Below are 18,604 nucleotides of genomic sequence, written 5' to 3' on the forward strand. Positions count from 1 at the left end.
GTACAAAACACATCATAAAAGACCACAGTCACTCTCAATAAACATTCAGAACGTACATACGCTGAATAATTTAACTCTGCCTGTTACATAAGGACGAGTGTGGCAACACACTTAACTTTTTTCCGAAAACCGCTGCCCACTGACTAGCTCGTGAGTGCAAAGAACCAGACGGCAATTTTTGAAAAATCCGGAAAAGTTCGGCACGCTTCAATGTCGATTTGGCAAGAACCGAAGCGGATATCGTCCGGTCTCCGGTGTTAAGGTCGTCCTGCTGAAGAGAGAGTATTGTCCTGCGGGTGTGACATGCATTTGGGGGCTCGCCGAGGCCGCACAAGGAGGGGATCAGCGAAAGTAATCCAGAACTTAAGATATGCCGGCGTTTATTATTACCAAATAGTAGTGTGTGGTTGCGTGAACCACGCAACGGTAGTGCGTGCATTCACACGAGTGCTGAGACAACGAGAACTGTGAGATTTTTGACAAGTTTCGGCAAATTTCGTGGGAAGGTGAGTCGTAACATTCTCGAAAATGCGACTTTATTGTAATTATAGAGATGTGCTTGGAAGAGTAATTTGGATTTGAATTTGCCGCCGAAACTACGGTGGTTTGACTACGATTAATTGTATTTACTAGATCTACTATTTTCAAATTTTGATTACAAAGAAAATTCATTTTGTGCTCAGAATTAATTATTTTAATAATCCGTTCTCCGATTCACGTTTACATATCACTGTATAAAGCCTATAATTAGTGGATTCTATATGCAGGCCATTTCTGAAGTCGTTATTAGTATTAAAATTGTATTTTTGTTGATTTCAAGTTGATTGTAAACGGTAAATTTTCCAAAATTTGTTCCAGATTTATTTCACATTTTGTTTTAGAAATAATAAATTACGTATCACCGGCTTTTTTATCTTTTTTGGGTGTTCTGTGATTTTTGGAATACATTATTTATAACCATCTTTGTCTCTGAAATCTAAATTTTTGAACCCTGATTGTAAATTAAGCAGCTTATAAGTACCACATCGTGTAACTCAGAGATAAATCATGATCAGAAACATATCTTTTTTGTCAAAAATAATTTCAGAATATGTAACACGTTTTATGCACATATTTTAGAAAGAAAATAATACGATGTTTAAAATTACACCAAAAGTCCAAAAATTACTCTTTTAGCGGCGATACGAGTATAATTCTGATCCATGAAACATAATAATCGTTTATGAATTAGGGGCATAATTAGGAGCTTATAACACGAGGGAATGTTTAAAGCCCGACGAAGGCGGGCTTTTAATTTCCCAAGGGCCATAATCGACAATTATGTCCGTGATACAAATAACGTTTTATTCTATTATAGTTTCTAAAATATTTTTAAAGAAATATTGAGTATTTCCGGGAATGATTTGATGAAATATGATTTTCCTCAACTCTAATAAAAATGTTGAATATCCAAGCTTGTTTAAATAATTAATTGCCTTAATTTAAATGATTAATTAATAGTTGCTTCGCAATTTTTGATTGATCTGTGCCATAAAGGCCAATTTATACCCGCATATGGGTGCTTATAAACAAGATTATGATTCTATAATAGTATCAATTTGTTCATAGACCTTATGAAAACTTAGTTTAGCCTTTTCAGAGATAAACCCATCTAAATTAATTTTTTGTTTAAGCAATGAAAAAAATGTCTTAGCTTTTGTGATTATGTTTACCTTGATGGTTTCGTTTTTGTTCGTAGGTCCTGGTTTGTGGCTGTATAGAACTGGAAAGTTCTCAAACTAAGTAATGGAAAAAATATTAAATATATAGATTAAAATGATTTTATTGTAACATTACCATAGAAGCTACGAAACTTAAACAACAATAGTAAAATGGAAACAAAAGATATTGAAACGAATTATAGATAAAAAAATTGGTCTAAACGTATTTAGACGGAACTTCCCTCTCATCTCAAGCTAAACTTATTCAAACTCAATGTCTTAAAAAAAAGTCGACGAGGATGGGATTGGAACTCACGCTCCTAGAGCTCAAGTTGCTTAGTTTCAACGCTTTTATTAATTGGTTGACGACTCACTACGTACTCGAGATGTCGGTTACGTAAAGTACTTGGCAAATATTGCACAAACGTTTTTGTGAAGTAATAGTCAGAAAAAATCAACGCGGATTCATAAATCACAAGTAGAATGTGTTTCCGTCCGTCTGTTTGTCTGTCTGTCTGTCTGTCTGTCTGTACCCATTTAAGTAATCTCCGAAACTATTGGACCGATTGTTGTCAAATTTTGTACGTATATTAGGAATATCATGTAGATGGTTAAATAGTAACTAAAATTTTGTTAATCGTCCACACCACCAATGGGATGACGTCATCTCCAAAATTTATAATAAAAAGTTTTTTAAATTTCACAAAATTAGATACTCCTGCACTTGTGATGTGTGAATCCGTGTCGAATTTTCACCCTAGACATACAGAATTTTTGGAAAAAATTTAAAACTGAATAAAATATTTTGCAATATAACTATAAAACTACAAAACCGAATGCTTCGAAATCTCGTAAATATTTTAAGGTTATCGTAATCATGATAAATCGTTAAGCAAAATTTATTCGTTTATCCCCTCCCAAAAACTTGATGACGTCATTTCAAAATTTTGCCTTATCCAAAAATTGAGGGCAATCATTGAAAATTCCAGAACAATCTTGGTTTCTTGAATACGGAGATCAAATCAAATCAGGTCCGGTCAGGTGAGGTAGGGTCAGGTCAGGTCAGCTCAGGGCAGGTTACCGCGATTCCTGAAAAACTACAAGTCTGTAATTTTTCGATTTCCCAATTATCTACTTTTTTGATTTGCAATTTTTGGATTTGTCAATTTTTAATTTTTCGTTTTGTCAATTTGCTGGATCCTTCGATTTTCAGACTTTTCAGTTTTGATTTTCAAGTTTTCGGTTTCAGAAGTTTTGATTTTTCATTTTAATTTTTCCATTTACAATTTTACTTTACAACTATCCGGTTTTTCAATTTTTTTAATTTGACTATTGATTTTTCGACTACCCAAATTTTCAATTTTTCAGTGCATACTTGGTTTGGCAATTTCTCGATTTGTCAATTTTTCGATTTCTCAATAACCTATTTGATTTTTGAATTTCTCGGTTTTTGAGTTTCTTGATTTTTCAATTTTACGGCTTTTCAATTTCGTAATATTTCATTCTTAGTTTCTCAATTTTTATGTTTTCGATTGTTTTTCTCAATTTTCCATTTTTTCGATTTCTCAATTTTACAGTTTACCCAATTTTTCAGTTTTTCATTCCACTTTGGAATATTCTATTAATTTTTCAACTATTTGGTTTTTCGATTTTTGTTTTTTTTTGACATTTCAGTTTTGGTTTTCAAGTTTTCGGTTCTAGAGTTTTTAACAACTATTCGTTTTTTCAAATTTTTTAATTTTTCAATATTCCCATTTTTATTGGCTCAATTTTTAATTTTTTAATGTTTCGATGTCTCAGTTATTAATTTTTCAATTCCCCAAATTTTCAGTTTTTCAAATTTCGAAAGATTTTTGATAAGAAAGTTAGGTCAGGTCAGGCCAGTGCGATTCTAAAAATCTGTAGTTCTTTCGATTTTTCAGTTTGTTGATTTTTCGAATTAACGATTTCATTTTTTTGATTTCCCAATATTTCGATTTTTAATTTCTCAAATTTCAATTTTTTGCTATTTTGATTTGTCAATTTTTAATTTTTCTTCAATTTATTTTTCGATTGTTCACTTTAGATTTTTTAATATCTCGACCATTAAAGTTTCATCTATTCCTAAATTTATTTTATTATTAATTTATCCTTTGTCAATTTTTGGATTCTTCAATTTTTAAACTTATCAGTTTTGGTTTCTAAGTTTTCCGTTTTAGAATTTTTCATTTTTCAGATTTTTAAATTTTTCAATATTCCCATTTTTAATATTTTTCGATGTTTCAATTAATGATTTTCAATTGCCCAAATTTTCAAATTTTCATACTTGGTTTCGCAATTTCACGATTTTCCAATTTTTCGATTTTACAAGTCTGTAATTTTCCGATGTCTCAATAACTTACCTGATTTTTCAATTCATTGATTTCTCAATATTTCTATTTTTGGTTTCTCAATTATTAATTTTTCAATTTTTAGATTTCTCAATTTTACAGTTGACCCAAATTTTCAGTTTTCCAATACTTGATTTTTCAATTTCTCGATTTTTCGATTTTTGATTTCTCGACTACTAATTTTTCGATTCTTCGATTTTTCAATTTTTCGATTCTTCAATTTTTAGCCTTTTCAGTTTTGATTTTCAAGTTTTCGGTTTTAGAAAACTTTGATTTTTAATTTTTTCAATTTCTCAATATTTCCATTTTAATTACCGCAACTTTTAATTTTATAATTTTCGATGTTTCAATTATTGATTTTCTACTTGCCCAAATTTTCAGTTTTTCAATACAATTTCGCAATTTCTCGATTTTCCGATTTTACGATTTTTCACTTTTTTGATTTCTCATGTGTAGGTTTAATTTTTCGATTTTTGGATTTCTCAATTTTATAGTTTAGCCAAATTTTCAGTTTGCCAATACTTGATTTTTCAATTTCACGATTTTTCTATTACTTGATTTATGAATTTTGCGATTTTCCACTTTGGAATATTCGATTTTTTGATGTCACGACTATTAATCTTTCAACTATTCAATTTTTCAATTCTTCGATTTTTTAATTTATCGATTTATTCAAATTCTGGATTTTTCCATTATTAGACTTTTCAGTTCGGATTTTCAAATTTTCGGTTTTAGAGTATTTAATTTTTCATTTTTTCAATTTTTCTATTTCCAATTTTACGATTTTACAACTATTCGTTTTTTCAAAATTTTCAGTTTCCCAATATTAATTTTCTAAGTTTTCGATGTGTCAATTATTGATTTTTCAATTGCCCAAATTTTCAGTTTTTCAATACATCCTTATTTGATTTCAATTTCTTAATTTTACGGTTTTTTCGACTTCTCAGTTTCACAGTTTACCCAATTTTTGATTTTTCAATTTCTTATTTTTTTCGACTTTGGAATATTCGTTTTTTTAATTTATCGATTTGTCAATTTTTAGTTTCTTCAATTTTTTGACTTCTTTTGATTTCGAGACTTCAAATTTTTAATTTTTTGAATTTTTTCATTTCCAATTACACGTTTTTACAACTTTCGGTTTTTTCAAATTTTTCGATGTTTCAATTATTTGCAATTAATTATTAATATAAAATAATTATTATTATTAGTTTGCAATTATCCAAATTTTCTATTTTTCAATAGATACTTGATTTCGTATTTTCTCAATTTTTCGATTTTTCGATTTTACAAGTAAATAATATTTCCACTTTTAATTTCTCAAATTTTAATTTTTCGATTTTCCAGTTTAGAATATTCGATTTCTAATTTCTCGACTATTAATTTTTCAACTACTCGATTTTTCGGTTTTCCAATTTTTTTTACTTTATCAACGTGTCAATTTTTGGGTTATTCAATTTAAAGTCTTTTTAATGACTCATAAAAATTAATAAAAGAGTCAATTTATTTTTTTTATTAAATCGGGAACGATTCACTCCGTTTTTCCGAAAATTTGGGAAAAGAATACTGTTATCATTACTATTACATTGGAGCTATCCAAAGCGACATACGTATCTTTGCAAAAATTTTGTTAAGGGAAAACTCATTTATATATACTTTGCACATCTTTATTTTAACTTATAAGGGTTCTTAAAAAAAAAAAAATTCCCATAAACAAGTATATATAATTTTTCGAAAAAAGTGGATTTCTTTTATTGTAAGTCAGGGGCTAGGGAAGTTCTGTCGAAATAACCTTCGACCAATTTTTTTAAGTAAGTAATCAAGGATTTGTTTTTAAACATAGTGTGAAAAACAGCTCCATCACCAAAAATTTGTTGTTTTATCAGAATAAGTGAATATAGAATATATAAATAAATAATTTCAGAAAATATAATATACAGGGTGAATCATTACGTGCGCGATATCTTATTAGATATTAGAAATAGAACAGTTCTATGTTTAAGGCGTAACACACAACTTTGTTTTTTCAAATTGAACACCTATATATTTTTACATATTCTAATTGATCTCCTTTTAGGTCTTTTAACCAAATAAATTTATTTTAGAAATTCCACTGCTATGTTACCATTTTTTTTATAGCACCCTGTGTATTATATGTTTCTAAATATAATATTGTCCTATTCTCTGTCTGATCTTTTAAATTTCTGGTCACGCGAAATCGAAACGGCTGACATAAGCGCCATGGCCAACTAGAGCAGAAATTTGGAAAAATCACCCGATACTTTTTAGATTTAAAATTTATTATGTATACATTTTCTTGGTTTTGGTCAGTTTTGTTGAATTGTAGTAAATTTGTGTTTTTTGAAATACTACATATTTCGTAATGATGTGTTCTAACGGCATGAAAGTGAAGACTGTTTAGTCTTTAAAAAAAATCAACTAAACGAAAATAATTTTCAAATACCTTAGTTTTTCTTCGAATTATGAAAATGAGTGATTTTCTTATCATTCAAAAAACCCAATACAAAAAAAAAGAAATCGTTAAAAAGTCGGAAATTGGTTAAGATTCGGTCGACCATTGCGCAATGGATTTAGGTACATTTTTACAATTATATGTATTTCGAGCAAAGCCCTCCAGCGCTTTCTTTGACATTATATAGTAATGCAACTGCCTTGTTTATTTCTAAATTAATTTTTGCAACACAGTATAGGTCGTTGCAAATATAGCTGCAATACTTAGTTTTGGAGATAATATATCGCGGTTAATATTTGCGTAATGGCAAATTTATATTGGGCGAATCAAGGACAACTCTATAATATGATGTAATAAATGATAATACAACACACAAAACGTCAAATTTAAAATTGGCAATTTCTATTATTTCTATATTTAAAGATAGGATTGTTGAAAGTTAGAGTTTGTTTTTTTAGTACTTTTCTATTCAACATTATAACTGTAATTGTCATATAGTAGTATGTCTACACCTTCTGAAACCCGTCTCATTTTACACATCGTGAAACGAGTATTTTCGTTGTTCACTGAGCCACGTTTTGAAAATTTGGTATATTTCCGTTCGTTTTCAATGTCAGACCAGCGCCTAAAAAGTGTGGTGAATCAGGCCTCAAAACCATTTTGCGGTCTAATGCTTACACTCTACATCATCGCAAAATAACAAAAATCTCAAATTTGGAATATTTGCATTTTCCGCCGAAGATTTCAAGGTCCTTATCAATTAATTACGCAACTTTGAAAAAAATCGACCAATTTTAATGAAGCCGTGAATTGTTCTGTTTTGTTCACATAATCTGCTCGTAATAACCCGATTGCTAAATTTGAAAGTCATTACAACGCACATGACCCAGTTTGTTAGTTATTTTTCCTCTTTTTCGAATATTATCGTTAAAAAATAGAAGACGGGACTGACGAAATTGGCATTTTTTGTTTCATTAATGAGCCATCGTTTCCGTGAATCTTAATTATTATTATTATGGTGTTAATTCTCGTAATTAATTAAATGTATCTATAAGTTCAAACGTTTGGAAAATTAATGTGGTTTACACCATGAAGGTTTCGGTTTACGATATGCATAAGCGAATTACATAATATCATAGTTAATTTTTTAGCATGTGTGTGAAATTATGCAAAAATTCGTGGTGGTGTAAGATGACTTTTAAACTTTTTAAAAATTTTGTTTCTGGGACGGGACGTGGTCGTAGACGCATTTTTTAACTGATTGCTTTCATTTTATGAATGACCGCTAATTAAACAGTCGGTACTGGGTCACAGTTTTTAAAACAAATTAAGTGAAAATAGAGGTGGAATTACTTCTAGAGCGCTAATTATCCACTAATTCGTGTCTTTAAGACAGGATTTAACGTAATCAGAGCAATTACAATCGCAATAATAATCAGACAAATGATTCTAAGTGTTTATTTGCAATGTCATGTCAGGTAGTCAGGTTCATAAATGTCAGCAAAAACGTGATCTAATTTCACGGATAAGTTATTGTTAGAACAGAGATGCCATATTTTGCCTGTGGTATCGCCAAATATTGTTACGTTCGTTCGTGATTTATTCTCAAAAGAGAAAATAATAATAGCCCAAAATAGGAACAATATTGTTGTGAAATAATAAAGGGGTATGCAAATGTTCTCTATGTTGTTGTGGGAAGTGATAAATCTGGCAAGAATGCGCGGGAACAAGTGCATTAAATAATCTGCATTTTGCGTGCAGGTGGTCTATTAATATTTGGGTTCAAATTTGTTCAAGTATCGTGATGAATGATTTCGTGTTTAGAATCCTTGTAGCTACTAGTTTTTTCTACAGATGTAAAATTAAAATTAGAGATTTGAATAAATGGTAGTTAATGAGGGACACTAATGAAACCATATCAATTGGTATGGGAACACTAATAAATTAAGTGAACTATACCTCATTTATTTTGATAAACTGTCTAAAATTTTCACAATGGCGATTTAGATTTTTCTAATGTCCGTGGGAAGTGATTTAAACGGAGATTAATACATTTTCAGATGCAATTTTTCCATTATTAATAGACATTTTCTATGAAATTTTAAATATAGATTGTCCACGACTTTCAACATATAACACAGAAGCAGTTTTTTAAGTAGTTTTCAATCATCATTCTTTTTAAAATTCTGGTGAAATTTCCCATCACGTTTTTTAAAAACCAATATCTCAATTATTTATGGGAATTTTGGAACGCAGTTTTTACCACTGTTTTCAGCTTACAAAAGTCTATACCTTACGTGAAAACATTGCTGATTTCTTTTGTTGATTTTGTAATTTACGTTTGGTTAATTATAACTCGTCTAGTTCTAGCGAAGGCTCGGCTAACGCTCAATAAGTAAAAATGGTCTGTCAGCAATAATAACAACTTGAAGTGTTTATGTTTATACATCGGAAGAATCTCAGGTAGAAATTAGTTTGATTTGAGGAAGTTTGTCGCCTCAACATAAAGGATTAAAATTATTAATTAAGCCATAATAGAAAAAATGTTTTGAATATGATTATTATAATTCTTATTTAATCATTATTAAATAAAATAGTGCGTATTTTCATATTTTCAATGATCATCATATTTTACACACTTTGGATACGATTTATTCGGTAAAATTTTAATTTGACGTTATCAATTTTTTTTATTAAGAATTTACCGTGTTTAGAGAAACTTTAAACCCTCTGCAAAATTTGAAAACATTCGGTTTTGCAAAAATCTAGATGCCTTGGGTAAAAAGTCAACATCTGGCTAACAAAAATACAGGCAGACAGACAGATGGAAACCGAGAAAACATGAAAGTAACCAGTCGTCGACAATGCTTCTGTAAGCTGAAAACAGTGGTGAAAACTGCATTACGAAATTTCCATACATAATAGAGGTATTGATTTTTAAAGATACCTGACGGAGAATTTCACCAAAATGCTAAGATGATGAGGATAAATTGTTAAGAAAATTGCTCTTGAGTTATATAGCGGAAGGTGTGGACAGAACACTAGAAGTGTTAATAACGGAGATATATCACATTCTGTAAATATATAAGGAAATCCATTTAAGTAACACCAGTAGTTCAAGATTTCAGAGTTTGAATCGGTCCAAGCTTTTTAACTTTTTGTTTACTGCACTGAATTTAGTAATTTATGACTTTAGGAAAAAGTAATGCTTCTAATAGGAATAAACGTACAGGGGGTGAAAACCAGGGTTTTTGCATTATTTACATATGGTGTGTTTCATTATCACGCACTATTATATAATAATTCCCCGGACTTCGTTTTTCCTCATAGCGTGTGCTTAATGAGACAATTATATTATCAATATAAATCTCTGCTACAGCGTATTTTCCCCTTCACCTGGTGCATAAACCTACGGATTAGATTCCGATGAGTTCATACATATTGATAGTTGTTTTAATAGTGTACTTAATTTATCATCTCTCTGCTTTCCTGGAATACTAGAACTGAGCGGTAATTAAAAACTAAAATTTTAAATATTGACACTGAAGGTTTTATATTATATTTTGCCTTTTTTCTCTTAATATACATAGCCGTGTTTTCACAACACGAAACTTAAAACATGGTTAAAATGGTACATTTTTGCAAGGAAATATGAATTTTGACACAAATTTTCCATTTTAAACATATGTTAAGTCTCATGTTGAAAAAAGTCTACACATATTAAAACAAAAAGGCAAAATCTAAGCCCGCCCACCCGCCCTGTCTCAATTGTGATTATTTTTACTTCCCGAGCGTAAGCAAAGGAAGTATTGTAATCGAGTCCGTCGGCCGACTCTCTACTTTTACGTTTTCTCGATCTTTCATGACCCCTAGAAGACGAAGAAATAGGTCTCCCATTTCCGTCTGTCTGTCCGTCTGTCCGTCCGTCTGTCCGTCCGTCTGTCCGTCTGTCCGTCTGTCCGTCTGTCCGTCTGTCCGTCTGCCGTCCCGGATTTTTATTAGACAGATAATCTCCGAAAGTACTCGACCGATTGTTGTGAAATTTTGTACTTATATTAAGAATATCATGTAGATGGTAAAACGCTAACCAAAATTTGTCTAATCATCCCCACCACTAATGCGATGACGTCACTTCAAAATTGTACATAGTAAATGGGTTTTCAATTGTATAAAATAACATAGTCCTACACATGTAGTTTACAATTCCGAATCGACTTTTCACCCGAAACGTCCAGATTTTTGGAAAAAAAATCAAAATTATAAAACAACATTTTGAAATTTAATTTTTAATCTGCTAACCAGAATGCTTTGAAATGTTGCAGATGTTTTAAGGCTATAAAGAGCATCATAAATCTTTAGTCAAAAAATATTTGCTTATCCCCTCCAAACACTTGATGACGTCAGCTCAAAAGTTTGTGGAATAAATCATATCTAAAATGTACAAAATATGATGAGTCTGTACTTGTGATCTATCACTCCATTCATATTTTTTGGATTTGCATATACAGGGTGATTCAAAAAAATAAATGAATGCGTAAATTTATTTTACTGATTTACTCAGAAACTACAAAACCGAATGCTCTGAAATCTCGCAAATGTTTTAAGGTCATAAAGAGCATAATAAATGTTTAGTCAAAATATATTTGCTTATCCCCTCCAAAAACTTGATAACGTCAGCTCGAAAGTTTGCCGAATAAATCATATCTAAAATGTACAAAATATGATCAGCCTGTACTTGTGATCTATCACTCCATTCATATTTTTTGGATTTGCATATACAGGGTGATTCAAAAAAATAAATGAAAGCGTAAATTTATTTTACTGATTTACTCAGGAACTACAAAACCGAATGCTTCGAAATCTTGAAGATATTTTAAAATTATCATAAGCATGGTAAATTTTTGATCAAAATGTATTTGGTCGTCCCCCCTAAAAAATTTATGACGTCACCACAAAATTTTGCTGAATAAATCCTATCTAAAATGTACAAAATATGGTGAGTCTCTTCTTGTGATTTATCATTCCATTCAAATTTTTTCGATTTGCATATACAGGATGACTCAAAAAAATTAATGAATGCGTAAATTTATTTTATTGATTTAATCAGGGACTACAAAACCGAATGCTTTGAAATCTTCCAGATGTTTTAAGGTTATAAAGAGCATAATAAATTTTTAGTCAAAATATATTTGGTTATCTTCTACAAAAAACTGATGACGTCAGCTCAAAAGTTTGCCGAATAAATCGTATCTAAAATGTACAAAATATGATGAGTCTGTACTTGTGATTTATCATTCCATTCATATTTTTGGATTTGCATATGCAGGGTGACTCAAAAAAATTAATGAATGCGTGAATTTATTTTATCGATTTAATCAGGAATTACAAAACCGAATGCTTTGAAATCTTGGGAATATTTTAAAGTTATTATAAGCATGGTAAACTTTTGTTCAAAATGTATTTGTTCATCCCTCCTAAAAAAATTGATGACGTCACCCTTAAATTTTGCTGAATAAATCCTATCTAAAATGCAAAAAATATGATGAGTTTTTACTTGTGATTTTTTAGATTTTCTTAAGAGGTGGTTCAAAAAAATTAATGAAGTCAATTTATTTTATTGATTAAATTAAAGGCAACATTTATTATTAGTATTACACCCCAACCAACCCAATTTGGTAGACACAAAATTTGTTAAAGGAAAAAGTCGGTTGAAACATAAGGGTAGCACGCTTATTTACATCGACTTTAACATTACAGACCTGCATTTGTTTTATGCGCTCACTTGGTTCCGCGAATGTGGAATAGACATGTTTATAATCAACCAATTGTGAATTTCACCGTCAAGAATTAAAATAAAACCCAATGTTTTATATAATAAGCGGAAGTCGAAGCAATAAAAGCGATGGTCGTTTTGTTTACAGTTTCTCTGTTTGACTCTCACGTATGCTGTTACGCTTGTCATCTTAAATTAAGAATGTTTATACATAAACGATTTTCAGTTGCCTCTCATATTACTAGACAGCGGATTTCTGTCGGGCTACGTCACGATTATAGGGGGGGACGTGCTGGATCGCCGGGTGATAGATAATCACTGAATTTAATCGGTACTAATTCCATAAATATAATTAACGATTTATTAATCAAACGGCTAAGTAAATGAGAATGGGAATTAAAAGCAGAGTGCAACGAAACAGCGTTATTCTAATCTCAAATAAACGAAGTGCAGTCCGCAACCGCAATGAATTCGCATCCCGTACGAGCCGTACCGAGTTTGGCCTTGCCTAGCCCGACGAAATCCGTTCTCTAGATATTACTCTACAAAAATGTAATGAGAAAAAAAAACACAATAGGCATGCAGTCGTCAAGTTTCCGACAGCGAGGGAAGTACTGTCTAAACTCTTTAGACCAATTTTTTTTATTCGCCGTTAACCAAGAGGGCGGAGCTTAACTGCAAAATACTTATTTCTTTACAAGAAATTAAAAACATGTTTTTGAGCATCGTAACGTTCAAAGAATACTATGTATATTAAGAAAAAAAAGGAAAAATATCAACCCCACCCACCCACCCCATCTCAATTGTGATTATTTTTTTATTCTTAGACACTCAAAACACTTTTAAAATGATAAATTTTTATATCGAAATATGGATTTTGCAATTAGGCTCCGCCTCTAGATCTACCAGCGAATGAAAACTTCATTAATATTTAGTTCGGGACAGGTATGGGCGGGGCTTAATCTTTGGCTTTCATGTTTTCTTAATCTACGTACATAGTATTCTTTGAACAACACAATACTCAAAAACATGTCTTACACGGTACTTCCTTGTAGAGAATTAATAACGATTTTGCAGTTAAATTTCCCCCCTTTGGCTCTCGACGATTAAAAAAAATCATCAGAATTGAGAGAGGGTGGGTGGGCGGGGCTTATATTTTGCCTTTTTTCTTAATATACATGGCCATCTGTTCACAACAAGAAACTTAGAACATGGTTAAGATGGTACATTCTTGTGAGGAAATATGGATTTTGTAATTATGACGCGGAGCTTAATTGTAAAATCGATATTTCTTTATACAAATTTTCCATTTTAAACATGTTTTAAGTTTCTCGTTATAAAAAGATCTCTACACCTATTAAAACAAAAAAGCAAAATATAGGCCCGCCCACCCACCCTATCTCAATTCTGATGATTTTTTTTAATCGTCGAGAGCCAAGAGGGCGGAGCTTAACTGCAAAATACTTATTTCATTACGAGAAATTAACAACATGTTTTTGGGTATCGTATTGTTCAAAGAATACTACGTATATTAAGAAGAAAAAAGGCAAAATATCTACCCCGCCCACCCACCCCATCCCAATTGTTTATTATATTATACTATTTTTTTATTCTTAGACACTGAAAACACTTTTAAAATGTTTTTTTTTATATTTTGCACAATGCACATACAGTATTGAGAAATTTCCGCACAAAAATAATTTTTTCAAAAGCCAAAGACTGAATTCTGAGATTAATTTTAGGTAATCTTCTATTCCGGGTTCTGAAAACGTCGTTTCGCAGTTTTGCCTTTATTTTCTTAATATACATAGCCATCTTTTCACAACAAGAAACTTAAAACATGGTTAAAACGGTACATTTTTGCAAGGAAATGTGGATTTTGCAATTTTTGGCAGCCCTTAATTGCAAAATCGATATTTCCTTGTAAATTTTCCATTTTAAACATGTTTTAAGTTTCATGTTGTGAAAAGAAGTCTACACATATTAAAATAAAAAAGCAAAATCTAAGCCCGCCCACCCGCTCTATCTCAATTCTGATGATTTCTTTTTTATTCTTAGAAACCTAAAACACGTTTAAAATGGTAAATTTTTGTAAAGAAATATGGATTTTGCAATTAAGCCCCGCCCCTCGATCTGACAACGAATGAAAAACTCATCACAATTGAGAAGTGATATCAGGGCGGGTATGGGTGGGGCCTAATCTTTGGCTTTAATTGTTTTTTAATATACATAGTATTCTTTGAACAACACGATGTTTAAAAGCATGTTTTTAATTTCTCGTAGAGAAATAAGGATTATGCAGTTAAGCTCCACCTTCTTGGCTCACGACGAATAAAAAAAAATTGGTCTAAAGAGTTTAGACAGTACTTCCCTCGCTGTCGGAAACTTGACGACTGCATGCCTATTGTGTTTTTTTTCTCATTACATTTTTGTAGTGGGAATTTAAAAAAAAATTGCGATGACGTCATCAACATTTTTGCAAGGACACGTATATCAGTTGGGATAGATGTAGTGTAATACTAAGAATAAAATTATTATATTCTCAAATTTTCGGGAAAATGAATTGGGTCGTTTTGAATATTGATTTGTAATAATCAATAAAATAACGAAATAATTTACTCACGTATACATATCAGAGGCAACTGAAAATCGTGTATGTATAAACATTCTTAATTTAAGATGACAGGCGTAACAGCATACGTGAGAGTCAAACAGAGAAACTGTAAACAACACGACCATCGGTTTTATTGCTTCGACTTCCGCTTATTATATAAAACATTGGGTTTTATTTTAATTCTTGACGGTGAAATTCACAATTGGTTGATTATAAACATGTCTATTTCGCATTCGCGGAACCAAGTGACCGCATAAAACAAATGCAGGTCTGTAATGTTAAAGTCGATGTAAATAAGCGTGCTACCCTTATGTTTCAACCGAGTTTTTCCTTTAACAAATTTTGTGTCTACCAAATTGGGTTGGTTGGGGTGTAATACTAATAATAAGTGTTGCCTTTAATTTAATCAATAAAATAAATTGACTTCATTAATTTTTTTGAACCACCTCTTAAGAAAATCTAAAAAATATGAATGGAATGATAAATCACAAGTACAAACTCATCATATTTTTTGCATTTTAGATAGGATTTATTCAGCAAAATTTAAGGGTGACGTCATCAATTTTTTTAGGAGGGATGAACAAATACATTTTGAACAAAAGTTTACCATGCTTATAATAACTTTAAAATATTCCCAAGATTTCAAAGCATTCGGTTTTCTAATTGATGATTGAATCGATAAAATAAATTCACGCCTTCATTAATTTTTTTGAGTCACCCTGCATATGCAAATCCAAAAATATGAATGGAATGATAAATCACAAGTACAGACTCATCATATTTTGTACATTTTAGATACGATTTATTCGGCAAACTTTTGAGCTGACGTTATCAAGTTTTTGGAGGGGATAAGCAAATATTTTTTGAGTAAAAATTTATTATGCTCTTTATAGCCTTAAAACATCTGCAACATTTCAAAGCATTCTGGTTAGCAGATTAAAAATTAAATTTCAAAATGTTGTTTTATAATTTTGATTTTTTTTCCAAAAATCTGGACGTTTCGGGTGAAAAGTCGATTCAGAGTTGTAAACTACATGTGTAGGACTATGTTATTTTATACAATTGAAAACCCATTTACTATGTACAATTTTGAAGTGACGTCATCGCATTAGTGGTGGGGATGATTAGACAAATTTTGGTTAGCGTTTTACCATCTACATGATATTCTTAATATAAGTACAAAATTTCACAACAATCGGTGGAGTACTTTCGGAGATTATCTGTCTAATAAAAATCCGGGACAACAGACGGACAGACGGACGGACAGACCGACGGACAGACGGACGGACAGACGGACAGACAGACGGAAATGAGAGACCTATTTCTTCGTCTTCTAGGGGTCATGAAAGATCGAGAAAACGTAAAAGTAGAGAGTCAGCCGACGGACTCGATTACAATACTTCCTTTGCTTACGCTCGGGAAGTAAAAATCATCTGAACTTAGATAAGGCGAGTGGGCGGGGCTACATTTGGCCTTTTTTTATTGATATACTTATTTCGACAACAAGAAACTGAAAACATGTCTAAAATGGAAAGTTTTCGTAGTAAACGGCAAAAGTTGAACATCAAAGTTACTATCAACGACAACTTGGCAACGACAATTTTCAGCTCTAAAAACAACGTCAGCGTGAACAGCAACTGCAACGGGAAGTTCAACGTCAACACCAAGTTTATAAATCCCACTTAAAATTTCTTAATGTTTCTATTTCTCAATTTTTCAATTTTACGATTTTTCCGTTTTTTAATTATTTTTCAATTCTTATAATTTCTGGAATTCAAAATTTTCCATTTTTCAATTTTTAGATATTTTGATTTTTCGTTGTTGTCAATTTTGCGATTTTTCGTCTGTCAACTTTAAATTTTTCGATTGTCTATTTTTCGAAATTCAGTTCTTGAACTTTTCGGTGTTTCATTGCTGCAATTGTTAGATTTTTCAAATTTTTGAATTATTTTTCGGATTAAATTTTCCCGATTTCAAATTTTTCGAATTTTCATTTTTTAATCGTAGAACGATTGCAAGATTTCACAGCATGTACTTTCAAAATTAATAAATTGGAAAATGTCGTTACACATTTAGAAAACATCAAAACAAAATAAACGGATTAACGCTCAAATGACTAGAAAATATAAGGTCAAAGTCTAGGTCAAAAAAAAAGCCCAATAAATCCTGCTTTGAAAAATCATAAAAAAAATTGCAATTTTTGTTTTCTGATAACCCCTATAAAGTAAAAACCAGTGGCTTAAGTAACACTCCAGTAGATTTTTGACTTGAATTTTTCACTTCTTAAATTTTTTATTTTTTTATTAATTTTTTGATTTGCAATTTTTATAATTTTCAATTAAAAATGTTTCGATTTTTCAACATTTGAATTTTAAATTTTCCAGCATTTGAATTTTTTAATTTTTGAGATGTTCGAATTTTTCGGTTGGCAATTTTACGAGTTTTCAGTTTTTAAGATTTCGAGTTGTAGAGTTTTCAATTTTTTGATGTTGCAGTTTTTCCATTGGCAATTTTTAATTTCAGTTTTTTGTTTTCTTTATTTTTTTAATTTTTCGGTTTCTCATTGCTGTGATTTTATCATTTCTGTTTTCAGTGTAAAATGTTTCAATTTTTGGATTTTTCAATTTACCGGTCTTCAATTATGTTATTCGACTTTCAAATTTTTTAATTTTTCGATCTTTCAATTTTAGATTTTTCTGTTTATATTCAACTGCAAACGTGTAAAATCAAAAAATCAAAAATGAAAAACGATAAAGTATTTAAAATGAAAGCATTGACAAATCAAAAAATTGGGAATCAAGAACTTAAAAAATTGTAGAAACGATGAATTGAAAAATCAAAAAATTAAAAATCAAAAAAGTGTAAAATCGAAAAAACGAAATATTGTAAAATCAAAATACTGAAAATTAAAGATATCAGAAAGTCGGATAATTAAGAAATCCAAAAAGTCCAAAATGGAAAAGCTTAAAAATTGGAACATCGAGCAACTGAAAAATCAAAAATTAAAAATTTGAAAAATTGAATAAACGAAAAATTATAAAATTGAAACATGGAAAAACAAAGAAAATGAAAAAACGAAAAAATGTGTTATAAAATTGAGAAAAAGCACTTGAAAAATTGAGTAAATGAAAAATTGAAAAATCGAAAAATTGTAAAATCGAAAAATCGTGATATCAAAAATTGTAAAATCGAAGAAAAAGGAAAAACGAAAAACGAAAAATTGTGATATAAGAACATTGGTCTAGGTAAATCAATCCAGAATTTTCTAAAAATTATAAGATTTGATTTTGGGAATTTTATATTTTGATGATAACCGTTATAAACTGCTTTTGCATAAAATTACAAAATACATGCTTTTGGGATAATCCACTTCCTGAAGATTTTGAATTAACGTAGCATGGTAACACTAATTAATTATTGAGAAATTAAAGTCAAAATATTTAAGAGATCTATGTTTTTATTTTTTATGAAAATAAAATTTAAGAAGTACTGTAACCGCATTTGATATACACCTGTTAAAACCTTTATGACTTAAGCGGCTTAAGCCAAAGCACTCTTATGAGTCACACTGGCTATTGTAAGCTTTGTAAACCCGAACCGCAAGATTATTACTGTCCATTGTTGGCATAATGTAGCTGTGGACTGAGTTAAGTAATACAATAGCCTGTTTGACTTATA

General features: G+C 30.5%; 1 protein-coding gene across 1 annotated transcript in view; it reads left to right on the forward strand.

Annotated features, from left to right (window-relative positions):
* The first annotated feature begins 421 nt into the window (after positions 1-421).
* Positions 422-18,604, forward strand: part of LOC135123057 (protein yellow-like) — a 61,045-nt gene continuing 42,862 nt past the window's right edge. The window contains exon 1 of the mRNA XM_064047552.1: positions 422-506. The gene's annotated coding sequence lies outside the window, so the exon portion shown is untranslated. The remainder of the gene's footprint in view (positions 507-18,604) is intronic.

This window comes from Zophobas morio, unplaced genomic scaffold, assembly GCF_036711695.1.
Source record: "Zophobas morio isolate AGI-343-1 ecotype UQ-CSIRO unplaced genomic scaffold, CSIRO_AGI_Zmor_V1 ptg000006l, whole genome shotgun sequence".
Classification (NCBI taxonomy): domain Eukaryota; kingdom Metazoa; phylum Arthropoda; class Insecta; order Coleoptera; family Tenebrionidae; genus Zophobas; species Zophobas morio.